Source organism: Bubalus bubalis, chromosome 7 (genome assembly GCF_019923935.1).
Source record: "Bubalus bubalis isolate 160015118507 breed Murrah chromosome 7, NDDB_SH_1, whole genome shotgun sequence".
NCBI lineage: Eukaryota > Metazoa > Chordata > Mammalia > Artiodactyla > Bovidae > Bubalus > Bubalus bubalis.
In genome coordinates, this window is record NC_059163.1 from 110,523,720 (window position 1) to 110,541,223 (window position 17,504).

General features: G+C 41.8%; 1 protein-coding gene across 3 annotated transcripts in view; it reads left to right on the top strand.

The window, feature by feature from the left end:
• Window positions 1–787: 787 nt before the first annotated feature.
• Window positions 788–17,504, top strand: part of GPRIN3 (GPRIN family member 3) — a 76,978-nt gene continuing 60,261 nt past the window's right edge. For all 3 annotated transcript variants that reach the window (XM_044946242.2, XM_025290412.3, XM_006053650.4), the window contains exon 1: window positions 788–1,246. The gene's annotated coding sequence lies outside the window, so the exon portion shown is untranslated. The remainder of the gene's footprint in view (window positions 1,247–17,504) is intronic.

Consider the following 17,504-nt stretch of genomic DNA (forward strand, 5'->3'; position numbering starts at 1 on the left):
GTGATCCCCATGAATGAGAGGATCTCTTTTGCAGTGTTTTGAATTCCAGTTATGCAGTTACTACTGTGTGACCTGAAGCAAAGTGTCTAAATCATTGAAGCTTTAGTTTTCTCATCAGTAAAGTGGAGAATATCACTCACTTCACTGGGTCCTTAAGAGAATTACAGAGGCTGCATATAAGGCATTTTGCACAGTGCCTGCCAACAAATAGTCGGTGAACATTACCTCTTTTCAGTTTCATTTGCACCATCTGCAGCTGCTAACCATTCATTCAGTGTTGCTGGAGCCACTTTGAGTGGACGCTTTCCAAAGCCATCCATGCCCAGGAGAGGGGAGTTGGGGCGGTAGGGGGCAGGGGGCAGAACACTGTCAGCAATGCATTCTCCAAATACGCGGGGCATCATACTTTTTGCAACACCGAAGAAACCTCGGATGGTCTCCTTGGTTTCAGATCTCTGCACTTGGCTCTACCGGAACCCGTGTGCTGGAGTCAAGACACAGCCATGGAGTCTGGCGACCTGCGGGTGGGAGCGAGGGCCAGAATTCCTGCGGAGCTGCTCTGGGCCCCGGCCCTCTATCTTAATCTCCTTCTGAACTTTCCACCTGCTGCTGGTCTCCTTGCAGCAACACCGCAACCCGCCAGCGGGGGCCCGGTTGCCCCCTGGCCCGCAGCAGCCGCCGCCGTAACCCCTTCCCGCGGGACGGAAGGCTGGGCGGGGGCGCGGCGGGGGCGGAGCTCGGCGTCCTGCTGCTGCTGCTGCTGCTGCTGCTGCTGCCGCCGCCGCCGCCGCCGGTGCTGCCGGTGCTTCGGCCGCCGCTGTCTGCGCTCCTGCCGCCCCTGTCTGCGCTCCTGCCGCCCCTTCCTCGAATATTCAGGCAGGGCAGCACTGCCCGGCGAGGACAGTTGGGCGCAGCCCGGGCCTGACGGACGAGCAATCGGGGACGTGAACTCCCACCTCCAGTTTGGCTCAGTGCCGGGCGGCGGCGGCTGCAGTCCCGGAGTGTGGGGTGGCCCCCGCGGTCTCCGCCCGGCTCCTGCGCGCCGCCTCTGCTCTTTGCATAGTAATTTCAGTTCCTGCTAGCACCCGGCTCCCTACCGGAACAGGTCTGAAAAGGACCGCCGCTCCCGAGCCCGCTGAGGCATCGGTGTGGCGCCGGGAGCCCCTGCGTGTGATATGCGACGGGAAGCCCTCGCCAAAGCGCAGGCAGCGGCCCCGCCACGCCGGAGACAGCCGGGCAACAGCAGGTAGGTGAACGGCGGCCGCGGGAGGAGACGCCCCCCGCGCCACCTTGCCCATCTTGCAACCCTGGGAGACCACAGCTTTGCGGTGTGCTCGGTACTGATGGGAGATGGATTCGGTCCCACATTTTGCCAGGTGATCCTTTTTGCCTGTTGCTCTCGTTCCCATCCCGTCCTGAGCTCCAGGAGGGGCAGCCTTTCGCTCAGGTGATGAATTTCTCGGCAAGGTCATTGCTCCCTTAGGCTCTGGCTTTGAAGGTAAACCGGCGAAGACGCCTGTTGTTCTTGTTCTTGAGAGAGGGGGATTTGCAATCAGGTCTGCATACTGTGAATATCCAAATAGGGGTGCGTGTGTGTGTGTATGTGTGTGTGTGTGGCAATACTACACATTTTTCTCATTTTTCTACACTTACTCCGTTTAAGGTCAGCATACTATCGTTCTATATAATATACATGCTTTTGTATGTGTGTGTATACACACATTACATACATAGTTTTTCTTGAGATAGGCAGAGAGGGAAAGGCAGGCAGAGGTTGATAAAGGGAAATCATTGTAGAGACCTGTTCAATATCTAGAGGTGAACTTTGGAACCACATTAAATCAGGGTAGACTAGAGGCTATAAACAGTTCTTTGGAGATGGATTTTAGAAAAGAAATCACTGAAAAACAGTCAACCAATACACACAAAAGATCCCTACGCCATCCAGGCAGATCCAAAAGATACAGGCAAAATTTCAGACGCAACAATGGGCAGTGAAAGAGTGGGGGAAAAAAGAAGGGGGAAGAATTTAGACACTCGAAACTGATTTTGGCTGGTAGGAAGGCAGCAAAGTCTGGTCAGGTTTAAAGTGCTTTTTAGAGGGGCCTTGGGAGAAATCTTGGCTTGGGGTGTAGGTAGTTCAAGGTTAAGATGATGTAAATGTCCTGAGAGTAGCATAGGTAATGGGGGAAAGGCAATGGTTTGGAGGGGGAGGGGAGAAAGGAAGCTCTGAAAGTCATCAAGAAGCAACCACCTTTATTAAGGTATACTCTTTTTCCTGTTAAGGCAATACCTTGGATATGCTCTATCTGGTAATAAATATTTTTCACACCACATTTGTTAAAGATCCATTGGATCGTGTTTTCATTTTGTTTTTGCAAAGAATCTGGGTCATGGTGGGACTGGAGGAAACTGAAGTGTTTACAACACCAGCAAGATTTGGAGAGAGAGTTGATTAAGGCTTTAGCTTCATGAAATATTTACACATCTCTTGCGTGGGCTTTTGTTTGCTCTTGTTGGTAATGCTGCATATTTTACTTTGATAATGCTTTGAGTGTACTTCTTCTGAATGTGCTTATTTTCCAGTTATAAACTCTTCTTTCTTTTCCATTGTGTTCACCACTGGCCTGCCCTGAGTAGCAGCTGTGGGAATAAAGATACAATGAGTCACAGCATAAAGAAGAAAATCTTCTCTTTTGCTATCTGGGAATGGCAGGAGTTTGTATTAGGGAATATTCTTTTCAAATAGGATCGCAAAGAACATCTTTCAAGAGTTTTGCTGCTTTTAGTTTATTGGCAGGGTGGGGGGTAGGTTGTTGATTCATAAACATAAAAAAAAGTAGTAATTGCCATGGCAAGCCTAGATGTTATATCACTGGAATTTATTCTGGAAATAGTGCAAAGGAACTTATGAAGATCCATGCAGAATGTGTGTGTGAGACTTCACCTGATCACTAACTAGACTAATGAAAATGATGAGGACAAACTCGCAAGTGCATAGCTTCATGTGGCAAATGGAGATCTGAGGCATGGTCAGAACCCCTAACTGCAGGTCAGGGTGGGTTCCAACCAGCAGTTTTGTGTGTGTGTGTTTTTTTTTTTTTTTAATTAATTAATTAATTTTTTGGAGGCTAATTACTTTACAGTATTGTATTGGTTTTGCCATACATTGACATGAATCCGCCACAGGTGTACATGTGTTGCCCATCCTGAACCCTCCTCCCACCTCCCTCCCCATCCCATCCCTCTGGGTCATCCCAGGGCACCAGCCCCGAGCACCCTGTATCATGCATCAAACCTGGACTGGCAACCCATTTCACATATGATATTATACATGTTTCAATGCCAGTCTCCCAAACCATCCCACCCTCACCGTCTCCCACAGAGTCCAAAAGACTGTTCTAAACTTCTGTGTCTCTTTTGCTGTCTCTCATACAGAGTTATCGTTACCATCTTTCTAAATTCCATATATATGCATTAGTATACTGTATTGGTGTTTTTCTTTCTGGCTTACTTCACTCTGTATAATAGGCTCCAGCAGTTTTAAAATCTGAGTAATTTTTTAAAATTGCCTCAGTACACTTGCCCAATATACTACTTTAATTATTTGTCCCTTCAAAACACCCTAGTTTGTGCCCTAAATAAAATTGAAAGAATGTATTAGACACAGCTATCCTTCACTATATGAATTTCCAGTCACAAAATCTGCACCCTTCAGGGAAACACTAAAATCATGGTCATAGAATCCTAAAGTCATGAATGACTGGCCTTGGAGGGTCAAGACACACAATTCCAGTCCCAGATCACATTCAAGCTTTTTCAGTGGCCATTCTTTATGAGGTCACTTGTTGATTCATTTATGCCTTCTCCATATTTTTATCCTGAATTCAAGATGGCTCTAGATTGTAGAATAGAAGTCTCAGCCTATAAAACTCGGGAGGGAGGGAGGAAGAGCACAGAGTGCTATGAAAGTCACATTGTGGGAGAGGAGAAGAGTAAGGACAGTTCCCAGGATTTGAAGGATGAGGAACTAGCCTGGTAAAGAGGACAAAGAAGGGCATTCCTTGTATAGGGACCAAAATATACAGAGGCCGAAGAAGAACAAGTAGTTCTAGGTGGCTGAAAAACTGAGGTGATGAAGATGCAAAGATGGGGATAGAGAAGGAAGTGGATCCATCTTCAAACTGAAGTTCAGAAGAGCTGTTAACTCATTTGATCCAGACGAGTTAGGTAAATACATTCATACTGAGGCTCTGTGTTGTTCACATTACCCAAGTTTATCTCTTTTAAATGTCTAGAAACCATATTTACCTGAATTTATAATAGCCTGATTAAAAGGGAGATATGTCATTGAGAAAGTCAGAATTCTCTGTGCCTAAATTTCTTCATCCATGAAATGTCTACCACCTACCGTGCATATTGTGAAAATAAAAGAGAATGAGAGAATGGAGATTTCAGTTTTACAGAAATTCAGGGAATCTTATCTTTTGACCAGCAGTACTCAGGGCAAAAGAATGGAAAGTATGCATACGCCAAGCATTTAATCGTCCCAGATGACTCCACACATTGGACTACGGTAAAATGGATATCCTATCATGCATCGTTTTAAAAAGTCTGAAATCTACTGCTTTAAGTGATACAAAGAAGAGATACTTCCAGTTTGCAAGTCACCTAGAGATCTACTACACAAGCGTTTACACCATATTCTGAATAGCAATCAGAATATAGGGCTTCCCTTGTAGCTCAGTCAGTAAAGAATCTGCCTGCAATGCAGGTGCCCTGGGTTTGATAGATCCTGGGTTGTGCCCTGGGTTGGGTAGATCCTCTAGAGAAGGAAATGGCAACCTACTCTGGTATTGTTGCCTGGAGAATCCCATGGACAGAGGAGCCTGATGGACTACAGTCTGTGGGACTGCAAGAGTCAGACTCAGCTTAGTGACTAAACCACTGAATAGCAAACTTGTCTTGAGAAAGGTAAAAAAAAAAAATGAGTATCAAGGTGGGGGGAGAAAATAACAGCAGAATTTCTGTTTAGACTAAAATACGACTCGAAAATTGTTATTTATTTTCTATCTAAAGTTTCTTTTCTCAGTCCTACTACTGTAAGAATGCTAGACAGAAAGGCCATAACGCCAGTCACTTATCTGTTATTTTCTGCCATATTTTTTATTTCTTTTGCAATAATTTACTGGCTAAGCCTTGCTTCAAATGAATTTAATAGTTGAACTACTTAAATTATATGACATACCACAATATAGCATGATTATTTCATTTCTCGGAACACAAATATAGTCTTTGGCACAGAGTGGCAAGGGTGATCAAGTGATTGTCTTACATGGAGCAAACCCTGCTTCTGTTCTCAACACGCTTCTTTTCCTGAGTGCCTTATAGGTGTAGCCTCCCATGCTCGATACTGGCAGCTCTGTGAGAATGAATCAGACCACCTGATACTCAGAATCCCAAAAGGAAGGGATTCTGCCAGACTTTCTTTCACAGTTGCTCTGTGACTTGTCCATCATTTTAATTAAATCTGTAAATATATCTGTATGCATTTTGAGAAATTAACATCTACTGTAGCTAAACAGTTATTTTAAGAAGATAAAATCAGAGAAGAAAGTGCGTTATATGTATTTCTGAAAACTTTTGGTGGGCTTCTCTTAGCTCTTGCTGTCTTTCCTAAGCAATAAAACAATCTTAGGAATTTGATATCCTCTTGAATAAACCTTTAACCAAAAGAACCATTGCCAGTTAAAAAAATAGCCTCATGGGCTTCAATTAGTTGATTTGGAAGGCAATCAATATGGAAATTCACTTTTTATAAATATGTCTCAGACTTCTCTTTCATCTTTCTCCACTTCAGAATGTTTACATTCGTGATAATCTAACTTTTTTGCATGAGTCAAGTCTGGGTAATAAAAACATGTAGAGGCTGCATTTGAGTTGAAAAGGCATTTGTTAAATTTCATGGAGGAAGACATAAATACATACATATATATACATACTGTTACAATTCAAAGTACTGTCTTGAATGCCAGTGAGAAAAATTTTCACAGCTTTTGATCTGGGCATGTTACAGTTGGCAATACAATAGCAGCTTTCTAATTTTACATGCCTGTAATTAGACTGACAGCTTTATTTTGAAGCTAGCAGCATAACTGAGGGCCTGAATTATTAATTCCAGTCAGTAATAACTCACCCTTAGCTGCTGTGACCTATGGAATCTGAATCTATAGGTAGGGCTTAGAAATCTATATTCTATAATAGTTAAGAAAGGATTTTAATCGCCAGTTGTGGACACTCCTGTTTAGTGTCCAGCCTTTACTTATAAGGAAGAGGAAAGATTACAGATGAGTCCCAGAGAAGTTAATAAATTGTCCGAAACCACTGAGGCAAAACAACCTAGACCTCCGCTTTCTAGTTCACTGATTCTCTGCAAAGGAGAGGAGGAGCAGGACCTGAAGTGAGGGTCTGAGGGGCTCCTGAGTGGTGTGGGGGGGGGGAATCCAATTACTCCTGCCTCCTTCTTCCTGGATTGTGAGTCAGTACAGTGATCTCTGTCTCAAGGGTCTAATGAGGCAGAAAAATTTTGAGGATCTACTGTGTGATCTGAGACCAGGCCACTTTCTTGGCCTCACAAATCAGATTCCATTTTAAAATGTTAATTCTTGGGTCCTAAACCTCGTAGATCCCCAAGCTATCCCTAGGAAGATTGCTTTAATCAGTAGTCACAGCCTGTGACACTAGCAGAACCAAGCAAATCCTGAAAAAACTCAAGACTAGAGAGTGAAAATCTATAAAGTCACAAGCACCTTGAGGGACCTCAGGACTGTTGCTAATTCAGTAATGGAAAGCTGGCCAGAGACCTCAGAGCTCCTTAAAAAATCACATTTGCATCTACTAATTTTCTGGAGGGAAAGGAGTTAGAATACCTTTTTTTTTTAAGCCTGAATTGCATATGGTCCAACAAAGTAAGAGATCTAGTTTAGGGGGTATTAATCAAGATGGTTTATGTGGATAGCTTCTTGATTTTTTTTTTTTTTCAGAATATTGACTTCTAAATAGACTCAAATTAAGCTAACCATATTGTGTCTATGGGAGACTCTTTCTTTATAACATAAAACTTGGAGTAAATGAAATGCTTGAGGGAGTTAACTGTTCAGTGTATTTTCTGAGTAATAAGAGCATCTTTTTGTTTGAATTCTTGTTGAAATTTTTTCTGAAATCTAATACCCTATGCTTGTGTGTCTGCCTTAATAAGGACAATATGGCAAATATTATCAGGATTCAGAATTTTGTATCACCTCTGGGTTTTTATTCTGAATTATATCTGTGTAGGACAGGGCTGCTGAATATAACATAGAATTTTTGAACTGTTTTTTATTCATTTTGATGTAAGTGTGTTTTCTCATGATGTACTTTAAAAACTTTTGTTGTTGTTCAAAAATGCAAAAGATATTTGATTCATTGTGGGTGTTACTTTGTTGGACTTTGATCTTTGCTTTTGCCGTTACATCATTTTGGAACACTTATTTCATCTGAAATTAGTTTCTCAATCCCCTCAAAACATGGTTTAAAGCTCATTTAATTCAGCAAACTCTCCATGCTTCTTTAGACCTGTTTCTAAGTACTATTTTATACATGAATTTGTAATTTATCCTTACTTGTGTTATTCTCTAAGCATGCCTTACTTTGAATCCTATAAATGATTTCTCCTTGAAATAGGCAAGCAAAAAATGAAGTGACTAGAATTTTTATGCTAATGAGAATTTTAATCAGAGCTAAGGTTAATAAATCGATGTACATTTCCCCCTGCATCCTTGAATGAGTAAAAATTGCTTATGACAGATGGGTGTGGAGGACTGGCCTTGTTTTCGTGTTGAACAAGTTCTGAAATCAGTCTGAGAACAGAAAGAAATCTGTCAGTGTCAGGGTCAGGGGCTAAGCTCTGACTGAGTGAAAATGCCTCTGCCTTTCCTTTCACTTGGGGGGTGATTTCTTGTCTGCATATGCAGATTCGCAGAGCAGGAGAGTCCTTTGTCATGAGCATCTGAGGGGCCTGGTGTGCTTCACTTAAACCTCTCAGACAGGTTTGAGGATGTATGTGTGTGCTAAGTTACTTCAGTCGGATTCTTTAGCGCTGAGCCACCCAGGAAGCCTGAGAATGTAGGTACTGGATCAGAAATTGAAAACTGGCCAGCAGGAAGATCATGTTCTATCTGATCTGCAGGTATTTCTTTTTAATTAAGCCAATATTTAAAAATAAGAAGATCTATTATAAAAATGAAACACCAACCCACACTCTCTAAGCCAGAGTTGACTACAGTATGTGCCTTTATTATACCTCAGACTATATTACACTTCAGTCTTTATTACACTTCAGACCCCACTGCTCCCTATTGTCTCCCTGACACTGAAACTGCGTATAATCCCTTGTACTCAACAGCTTCGCTTAATTGTGTGAGCTATAGGTACTGGGTTCTCAAAGCCTGAACTAGATGTTTTCTGAGTACCACTGAGCTCTCCAGTGCTCTGAGCGTGTTCATGAAATTGATGTGCCTCTACAGAGTAGAGAGATTATTGTGCAGTGTGTAGTTAATTCCTATACATTCTCATGAGAATCTAAACAGTTCTCATCATCAAAATATGTAAATTCTGTGAAAGGGTAATGAATGCAAACTGAGTTGACCTGGTCTGTTAAGAACAGACTAGTGGAAATTTTTGTTTGCTTGCATGCTTTTTATGGTACCACATTGGAAAATATAAAACAAAGAAGCAAAAAGTTTGATCAGTTATCAGTTTTACATTGGGTTGCTTTATGTATTGAAGTACAGTTGAATTATAATATTGTGTTAGTTTAAGGTATACAGTAAAGTGATTCAGTTATGTGCGTGTGTGTGTGTATTCCTTTTCAGATTCTTTTTCCTTCTGGGTTATTACAAAATATTCAGTATAATTCCCTGTACTCTATAGTAGGTCCTTGTTGGTTAGCTTCATATATTTTTAATGCACCATATCTTTGTTTTATTCACAACTCTTTCTGTAGACTCTACACATGTGTAGCCTCCTGAAAGCCCAAAGCATATCTCAAGCTTTCAGTGGATGGTGTATTCTGTTTGGTAGACTGGGCAGTTGAGAATAAACTGTCAGGGGTGGTATTGACTTGTGTCCCAGTTTGTGACTGTGTCCGTGCAACTGAGGAAGGGTCATCTAATGACGGTCGTTGGTAATGATTCCAACCCTTGGCCACAGCGGCCCGAATCCCTGTGCAGTCTGCCCACTACACTGTGTGGAACTGCTCTGTTAATATGGCTGAAAATGAAGTGACCCTGTCAGTGTTGATTTATTCATGCTGCAAATAAAAGCAAATGCTCTTTGGAGACAACAGGCAGAAAACGCAGGCAGAGCCCTGAAGTAGACAAAGCTCTTCCCAGCTCTCTGAAATCTCTGCTACTTTCTCAACTTCAGCTGCCACTCTCCTTCCTCGTGCATACTTCATGCCTGCCACCCCCACATCGTGCCTCCCACTTTACTTCTAAAAACATCCTCGCACCTAATTATTAATCCCAAAGTGTCGGTGCCTCGGCAGCTTCACTCCAAGAAGACAATGCTGAGAATAGTATCAATGGAGGCCAACAGAGGACACGGTGCCACATCAACTGTATGCTTCCTTCGGACAAGAGTGCATTTCCTTCTAGAATATTGTCTGTCTTTAAGTAATAGGCATCATATCCCCTGAAGCATATTGATAATATATATAAAACCAGAGGTGTCCAGTGACTTAAATTTACACTAAAACTTTTATGTTCTCTTATGAAACTATCCTCCTTTTCCCCTGGTGGTTATTTTGACGTTTAAAATTGCAGCGATGGGCTTTTAAAGATCATCCCTCTGGGGTTTGTGGCTTTTGAGTGCTGCGTCCAGGTCTCAGGAGGGATGATAAAAGTTAGTAATCTGAATTGGACTGGGTTGAGGGTACATCAGCACTTCCGTTTGGTAAATCAAATAAAAACATTCCTCAAACTGGAAATAGGAGTTCAGTTAGGAGCTGAAGTACAGAATGTGAGAAGGGATTGGCAGAAGGCCCTGATTTAAGGAAGACGGATGTTTGGATCATTTGGTAAGTTGGATATTGAGTACTTCATAAGTAAGACCCTGTGCTATGTGCTAGGGATTCATAGTTGGATAAAACGTAGTCTGAATTCTCAAATAATTCCCAGACTACTGGATTAGATAAATTTATTGATAAATGTGGCTCAGCAAAGTGACAGTGAGCTCTTTTCCTGTCAGGATCTCCAGGAATTCCCCTAGTCGCCTAACAACCAGGCTCCTTTCTCAGTCCCAACCACACACACCCCCGTGCCTCCCTCTTCCTTACTTAGGCCCTAGTGATTCAGATCACTTTCCGTCCATCTTCACAGCTTCACTACCTGTTCATCACACCTGGGTTCCTTTTTTCCCCAGCCAGGCCAGCATGAAAACTGGAAGTCTTTCCCCTCACTGTACTTCCTTCATGAATTTGAAAATAAAAACGTAGACACATGTATTTTCAACTTTATCCTGCTAAAAACAACTAAGAAACAGAAGATCACAAGAGTGACCAAGATGGGGTAGATAGAAGATCAAGAAATCTTCTGAGTTTCTGCTGGTGGCTAGTCTGAATACTGTAGGGAGTTTCTTCCCCATGAGTACATAAGAAACTCTGTGTAACTCCATCCCCTTCTCTTTTCTCTATTCAGGAAAATATCTACAAATGCAAGTGAGGTGAATAAGAGTAACATTATTATAGAAGTGACTTTATTATCGAGATCAGTATGGTTGACATTGGAAAGAACTGCTTTAATTATTCTTTTAATAAATCATTTACTGTCATTGATACTTTACCTTTGCTCATAAACTGTTTGTGATACACTAGTGAATTATTAGATGGTTTAAAGGTCATGGTTTTAGAGTATTGCTTAGATTCTCAGGGTTCACGTCCACCCTGGGGGGATGACTTTGAGTTAGATCATTACTGGGCCGTGTACCCACTTCAGGGCACTGAAAATACCTGGCTGTTTTCATAGTTGCCTGGCAAAATGCCTCATACCCTCATGCTGTCTTTTGTTTCTAAGGTGGTGCTCATCACTTTCCCCTGGTTTTCCTCTTCGGAGTTAGGACCCTGTAGGTTCAGATGGTAATCCACGTCTCTGCAAAGCCCTGGTGAATGAGCCCATCTCTGTGTGCTTGCCCCTACTTACAGAACTTCCTAGCCTTGTTGCCTAGAAGGTAGTAGTGCAGGGAGAAGGGGGACGGTACCTGGATTACAGAACTAATGATGATGAGTGGAGAGAACAAAAGGCCAGCCAGACACAAGAGAGAAGAGGAATTTAAGTGGGATAAATAGGAGCAAGAGACCAAAGGACCCACTCAGGCCACTTTGTCATCTTGGTTCCAGCGCATGAGAGAATGGACTACATTTCTTTTTATCTATTTGCTTTCCACTGTAAGGAAACTAAACATGAGCAGATTATACTGTGCTTAGTCTCTCAGTTGTGTCCTACTCTTCACGTTCCCATGGACTGTAGCCTGCCAGACTCATCTGTCTAAGGGGATTCTCTAGGCAAGAATACTGGAGTGAGTTACCATGCCCTCCTCCAGGGAATTGTCCCAACCCAGGGATCGAACCCAAGACTCCCACGTGGCAGGTGGATTCTTTACTGTCTGAGCCACCAGGGAAGATTATAGGTTGGTATAATTAATGACCTCCAGCTCTTTCAAAACTTCATTCTTTAGGCTCGTCTGCCAATAACATCTGCTAAACTCATTTCTCATTTAAACAAATCTATGAGGTTTGGACTTTCCTGGTGGGTCAGTGGTAAAGAATCCACCTGCCCTTGCAGGCGATATGAGTTCAATCCTCGGGTCAGGAATCCTCTGGAGAAGGAAATGCCAACCATTCCAGTATTCTTGCCTGGGAAATCCCACAGACAAAGAGCCTGGCAGGTTACAGTTCATGGGTTCGCAAAGAGTTGGACATGACTGGGCGACTACACAACAACATAGGTTTGTATAATACTATTATCTCCCCCATTTTAGACAGGAGGAAACAGATCAAATAACATGCCCCAAATCCCTCAGATTAGTGATGGAGCTGAGAATCCAGAGTTGTCTAACTTCAAAGGCTGCACCCTTTACCACTATGCTATATACCTTGCAATATTTTAATATGAACGTTATTAATACTGTGGGTCAAAATATTAGGAATGGACAGGATCTTACAGACTGCTTTTTCCTATCTCAGATTTCATTTTGTGTTATTTAAAAAGAAAATGTGAAAGCTTCTAGATCAGTGATAAGTCATTCTTTTATCAAACAGGGTGAGCTCAAGGACAAACATTTTGAGTTAAAACTTCATAAGTCATAGTATAGGCAGAAAAATTGCAGAACAAAATGTCTTATTAGAATATCCAGGTGACACATATGTCGTACAAACAACGTCTTTGTTTCTTGAAAGAAAAACCAAATATATTCTACGCAGTCACAGGTTTGCACATGTGCACATACACACATATAACAAGAAAGAAAACCGGGCAAGGCTGTGTTTAGCTTTACCTCTGGACTTTGGACCTAGAAACTATTTATAGAACTAGTGTTTCCGTGATTGAGGCTTTAATCACAGACAGTCATTTACTTATGAAAGTGAGCAATTCCTTATTATAGCTTGCTGCTAAGTGTTCTAGTTGCAGACTGAAGGATGAACAAAAGGTAATCTATGCACAGGAGGCCCATTTGAGACAAGTTTCTTCTTAAAACTCTATTTCTAATAAACTAACGGTACGTGACAGGAGGATGAGGATACATAGATTTGTCTGTTTTGAACATGAAAATTCACTCATTGGTTTAAAGTCATGATTTCTGCTTTAATTTTTTTAATATTAATAATAAGCAATTGATTTTTTTTCTAGTTAAAAATAAAAACAAAACAGAAGTCCCCTGCAGGCACTAGGCTTATTGCTGGACTCTTACCATCAATCTGGAATGTCTTTACCACTTGGTGTTGTTTCAAAACCCAAACTCTTTGTTCCAGAGTGTGGCACAGTAGAATGCACTGCTTTCCAAAGTGCAAGAGATTTCTACCAGTGACCTGTGAGATGATCTTAGGTAGTATACATATTTACTTTGTATTGAATAGTTACAAATTTATCTTAATAGAAAAAGGAGTAAATTTTAAAGTATATAATTTTAAATATGCTATATGAAAAATATATCACTGATACAACAAACCTGTGACTTTACAGGTACCATTTCCTAAGGCTTGGCCAGTATTTTTAACTAGTGCACCAGTTACATTCAATTGAATGAAAAATATTAAGCGAAAAATCATTTAGACAAGAGGGCTTCCCTGGTAGCTCAGTTGGTAAAGAATCCACCTGCAATGCAGAAGACCCTGGTTTGATTCCTGGGTTGGGAAGATGTGCTGCAGAAGGGATAGGCTACCTATTCCAGTTTTCTTGGGCTTCCCTTGTGGCTCAGCTGGTAAAGAATCTGCCTGCAATGTGGGAGACCCGGGTTCGATCCCTGATTTGGGAAGATCCCCTGGAGAACAGAAAGGCTACCCACTCCAGTATTCTGGCCTGAAGAATTCCATGGGGTCACAAAGAAAACTATTAAGTAAAATATTTTGTAAATGAAAATATTAAGTGAAAAATCATTTAGATAAGAAGTACATAAACCAGAAATCATGAGAGAGGTACACAAATGTCACAATCTGTGCAGGTGGTATATGAAACCACTGCCCTAGGCAATGCCCTAGGGCAAATGTCACTGCCCTAGGCATCTCAGATTCTCTCTAGAAATGAGAAGGCTGGCCCAGAAATCCCTAAGATCAACTCTAGCTCTAAAGCCCAATTATTTTTAACAGGCTTGCATTTTTTTCTTTATCCTTGGGCCCATTTACTGAATTTTAAGTCTTTCAGCCTTTTCTAGATCTTAAAGACACCCTTCTTATCTGCCCCCCTCCTCTGTCAGCACCAAGCACTCACGCATTCATTCATTTATGCCGGGTACTCCTGAAACAAATATTCTATGGAGAACGTACATTCTAGGTAACGTGGGCAAACAGGAAAGCTGTGCAATTCTATACCCTTGACTTCATTCTTAAATGAGTATGCATGTCTGTGGCTCCCACTAAAGTTAAAACCCTCAGAAACGCTGGACTTCCGTCATAATCTTTTCTTTGTACTTCCTGAATGACTAAGAGATCCTCAATGGAAAGTCCCTTCATTGATAAAAGCACATTATCAAGGCTCATATTACAAATTTAAAACATGTGCTGTATAAATCCTGAGTACGATTATATATGAGAATAGACAAAAAGGACTTTCTATATTTCACAGCTAGAATGGTCTAATGCTTGGGCCATTTTAAACACGAAGGGAAAAATACAGTACTTTTTCTGTAGAGGATAATACAGTTGGTTGTCTAGACATTTTTACAGGTCTGAGTGAAATGAGGAATTTTAACATGTCAGGTGTTCTTTAATTCAGTGACACTGAGGGAGGAATTGAGTTTCAGCAGTGTTTACTGTTTTTCTGTATAATTTACCTCCAAACACATGATGCTTTGTCGCTTATCGTGTCTGACTCTGCGACCCCGTGGACTGTAACCCTCCATGCTGCTCTGTCCATGGAATTTTCCAGGCAAGAATACTGGAGTGGGTTGCCACTCCCTACTCTAGGGGCTCTTTTCAACCCAGGGATTGAACCTGCGTCTCCTGCATTGGTGGGCGGATTCTTCACCACTGAGCCACCTGGGAAGCCCAAACACATAGTTATGGTATAACTATTATTATCACTATTTTTCTTTAGGAATTTGTCCTTGAGAAACATTTGAGAAAGTATTGTAAAGCACCTGAGTGTGGTGAGTAGAAATTGTCACAAACATCTGTGTGATGTCAGTAGAGTTCTTTTATGCTTGCCAGCAATTCATAAGATTTTCCTGTACTGGTAAAAAGGATATAGCTGTGGTTTCCTGCTGGGGTTTCTATATAATAGTGAGAAAAGCATCAGAGGATCAGTTCGTTGTGGTCGTTCATGCACTGCTGCTCTTTTCTTTTTTGCAAAAAAAACAGGAAGTTGAAGTTTACTCTTTACTCAGTTCAATTATGTTTAATAAGGACTTATCCATGTCCTCCTGTATAGGAGGATATAAAGATGAAAAATGCCTTTAAAGACCATAAACTCTTAATACTAAGAAAAAGTAAAGAGGTTGATGTACATACATTGTGATTAAAAACTGTGAAATTGTTCTCAAAATTTTAATGTTTATGTTTTATCTTAGCATAAATAAGATTCCAAGTGTCACATTGAAACATATTTTGAAGAAACAGCTAGTTAAAAACAGGTGGTTTCTAATGCTAGTAATTACACCAAAGTTCAAATTATAATAGTTTCTTAGTTCTGTATTCTCTAGTGATAGCCCAAAATCTTGATTTCCTAGCCCAGTAATTTTGAGGGGAATTGGGCAGAAGAGCATAGTCCAAGCCTTTTTCTCAAAGACAAAGTAAAATGATGTACTTAGATTTAATAAATCAGTATGATTACACTTAACACTATTATACATTTAAAAAGAAAGAAAGCCATGCACAAAAAGAACATTTGTAACCAAGTATGTATTCTGAATGGGGCTTTCCAGGTGGCTCAATGGTAAAGAATCCACCTTCCAATGCAGGAGAGGCAGGAAATGTGGGTTTGATCCCTGGGTTGGGAAGATCGCCTGGAGGAGGGCATGGCAACCCACTGCAGTATTCTTGCCTGGAGAATCCCATGGACAGAGAAGCCTGGTGGGCTATAGTCCATGGGGTCGCAAACAGTCAGACATGACTGAGCGACTGAGTGTGCATGCACATATATTCTGAATAAAAATGATTTAATGGAAACTGTATCAGTTAGGAAAGCAGTACTGTATGGTACTGAGCACACTGAAGAATTGATGCTTTTGAACCGTTGTGTTGGAGAAGACTCGAGAGTCCCTTGGATTGCAAGGAGATCCAACCAATCTATCTGAAAGGAAATCAGTCCTGGGTGTTCATTGGAAGCACTGATGCTGAAGCTGAAACTCCAATACTTTGGCTACCTGATGCAAAAAACTGACTCATTTGAAAAAGACCCTGATGCTGGGAAAGATTGATGCAGGAGGAGAAGGGGATGACAGAGGATGAGATGGTTGGATGGCATCACCGACTCAATGGACATGAGTTTGAGTAAACTCCAGGAGTTGGTGATGGACAGAGAGGCCTGGCATGCTGCAGTCCCTGGGATCGCAAAGAGTCGGACATGAGTGAGCAACTGAACTGACTCACCACTATGGTGATATGGAATAATGGGTTTATTATAAACTTTAGACCTTGCACAATTGTGGGAGCTTATAGAAAAGTTTATGAAAAGTAGTTGCTTTTGCATCTGGTATTGGGTCTGAAGTCATCATAGGTTAACAGAGCTGGTATGTGTTGTGTGTGTGTTAGTCAGTCATGTCTGACTCTTTGTGACCCTGTGGATTGTAGCCCGCCAGGATCCTCTGTCCACAGAATTCTCCAGGCAAGAATACTGGAGTGGGTAGCCATTTCCTTCTCCACGGGATGTTCCTGATCCAGGGATGGAATCCGGGTCTCCTGAATTGCAGACGGATGCTTTGCCATCTGAGCTACTAGGGAAGCCCTAACAGAGCTGGTAGTGGGAAGAAAAGCTGGATGTTAAGTGAGGATGGGCAAAGGCACACTGGAAGCTATGTCGGACAACTGTCCCATCCAGCCCCAGTGATCTGGGAGAACTGTGGAAGGAGCTGGCACTCTGCATTGCAAAGCTATTCGTGCACCTGGCCCAGAAGGTGAAGATGGGGGTCTATGTGCTCAGTCATGTCCAACTCTTTGCGACCCCATGGACTGTAGTCTGCCAGGCTCCTCTACCCATGGGGTTTTCCAGGCAAGAATACTGGAGCGGGTTGCCATTCCTTCTTCATGGGATGTGGATTTGGTGGGAGGCAAAGAACCACAACCTGGCTGCTACTTGACTTCACCAAGGTGAGCTGGAAGATCTGTGCCAGCACCTGTTGCACCACATGGGCCTCCTGAGAGCTGTAACGCTACTGCTTCACTTCTGCCTTCCAAAGCTCACCTAGATTTTCCTTGTAGCCAAGTGGAATGAAGAAACATTTAGAGAAGGGAATTCTGGAAATGGGTTTCCATCTAAACTAAATTGGCAACTGGTACAAAACCATCACGGAAACTAGTCAATAAATAGAAAGAGAAATGTCTACGGTCAGACAGCCCCTTGTTTTTGAGTTCTGTGAGAATCCTCTAAACTGAAGGACTCAGGTTCCAGTCTGCTCATGGATTATGTTTAAGACGTTTTCTTCTATTTATACAAATTTTCTTCTGCGTGGAACTATGAGTTGTTGGTTTACTTACACTCAAAGACTAGAGCTTCAAAAGTAGTATCTATTAAAAAAAAAAGTTCCTGGATTCATGT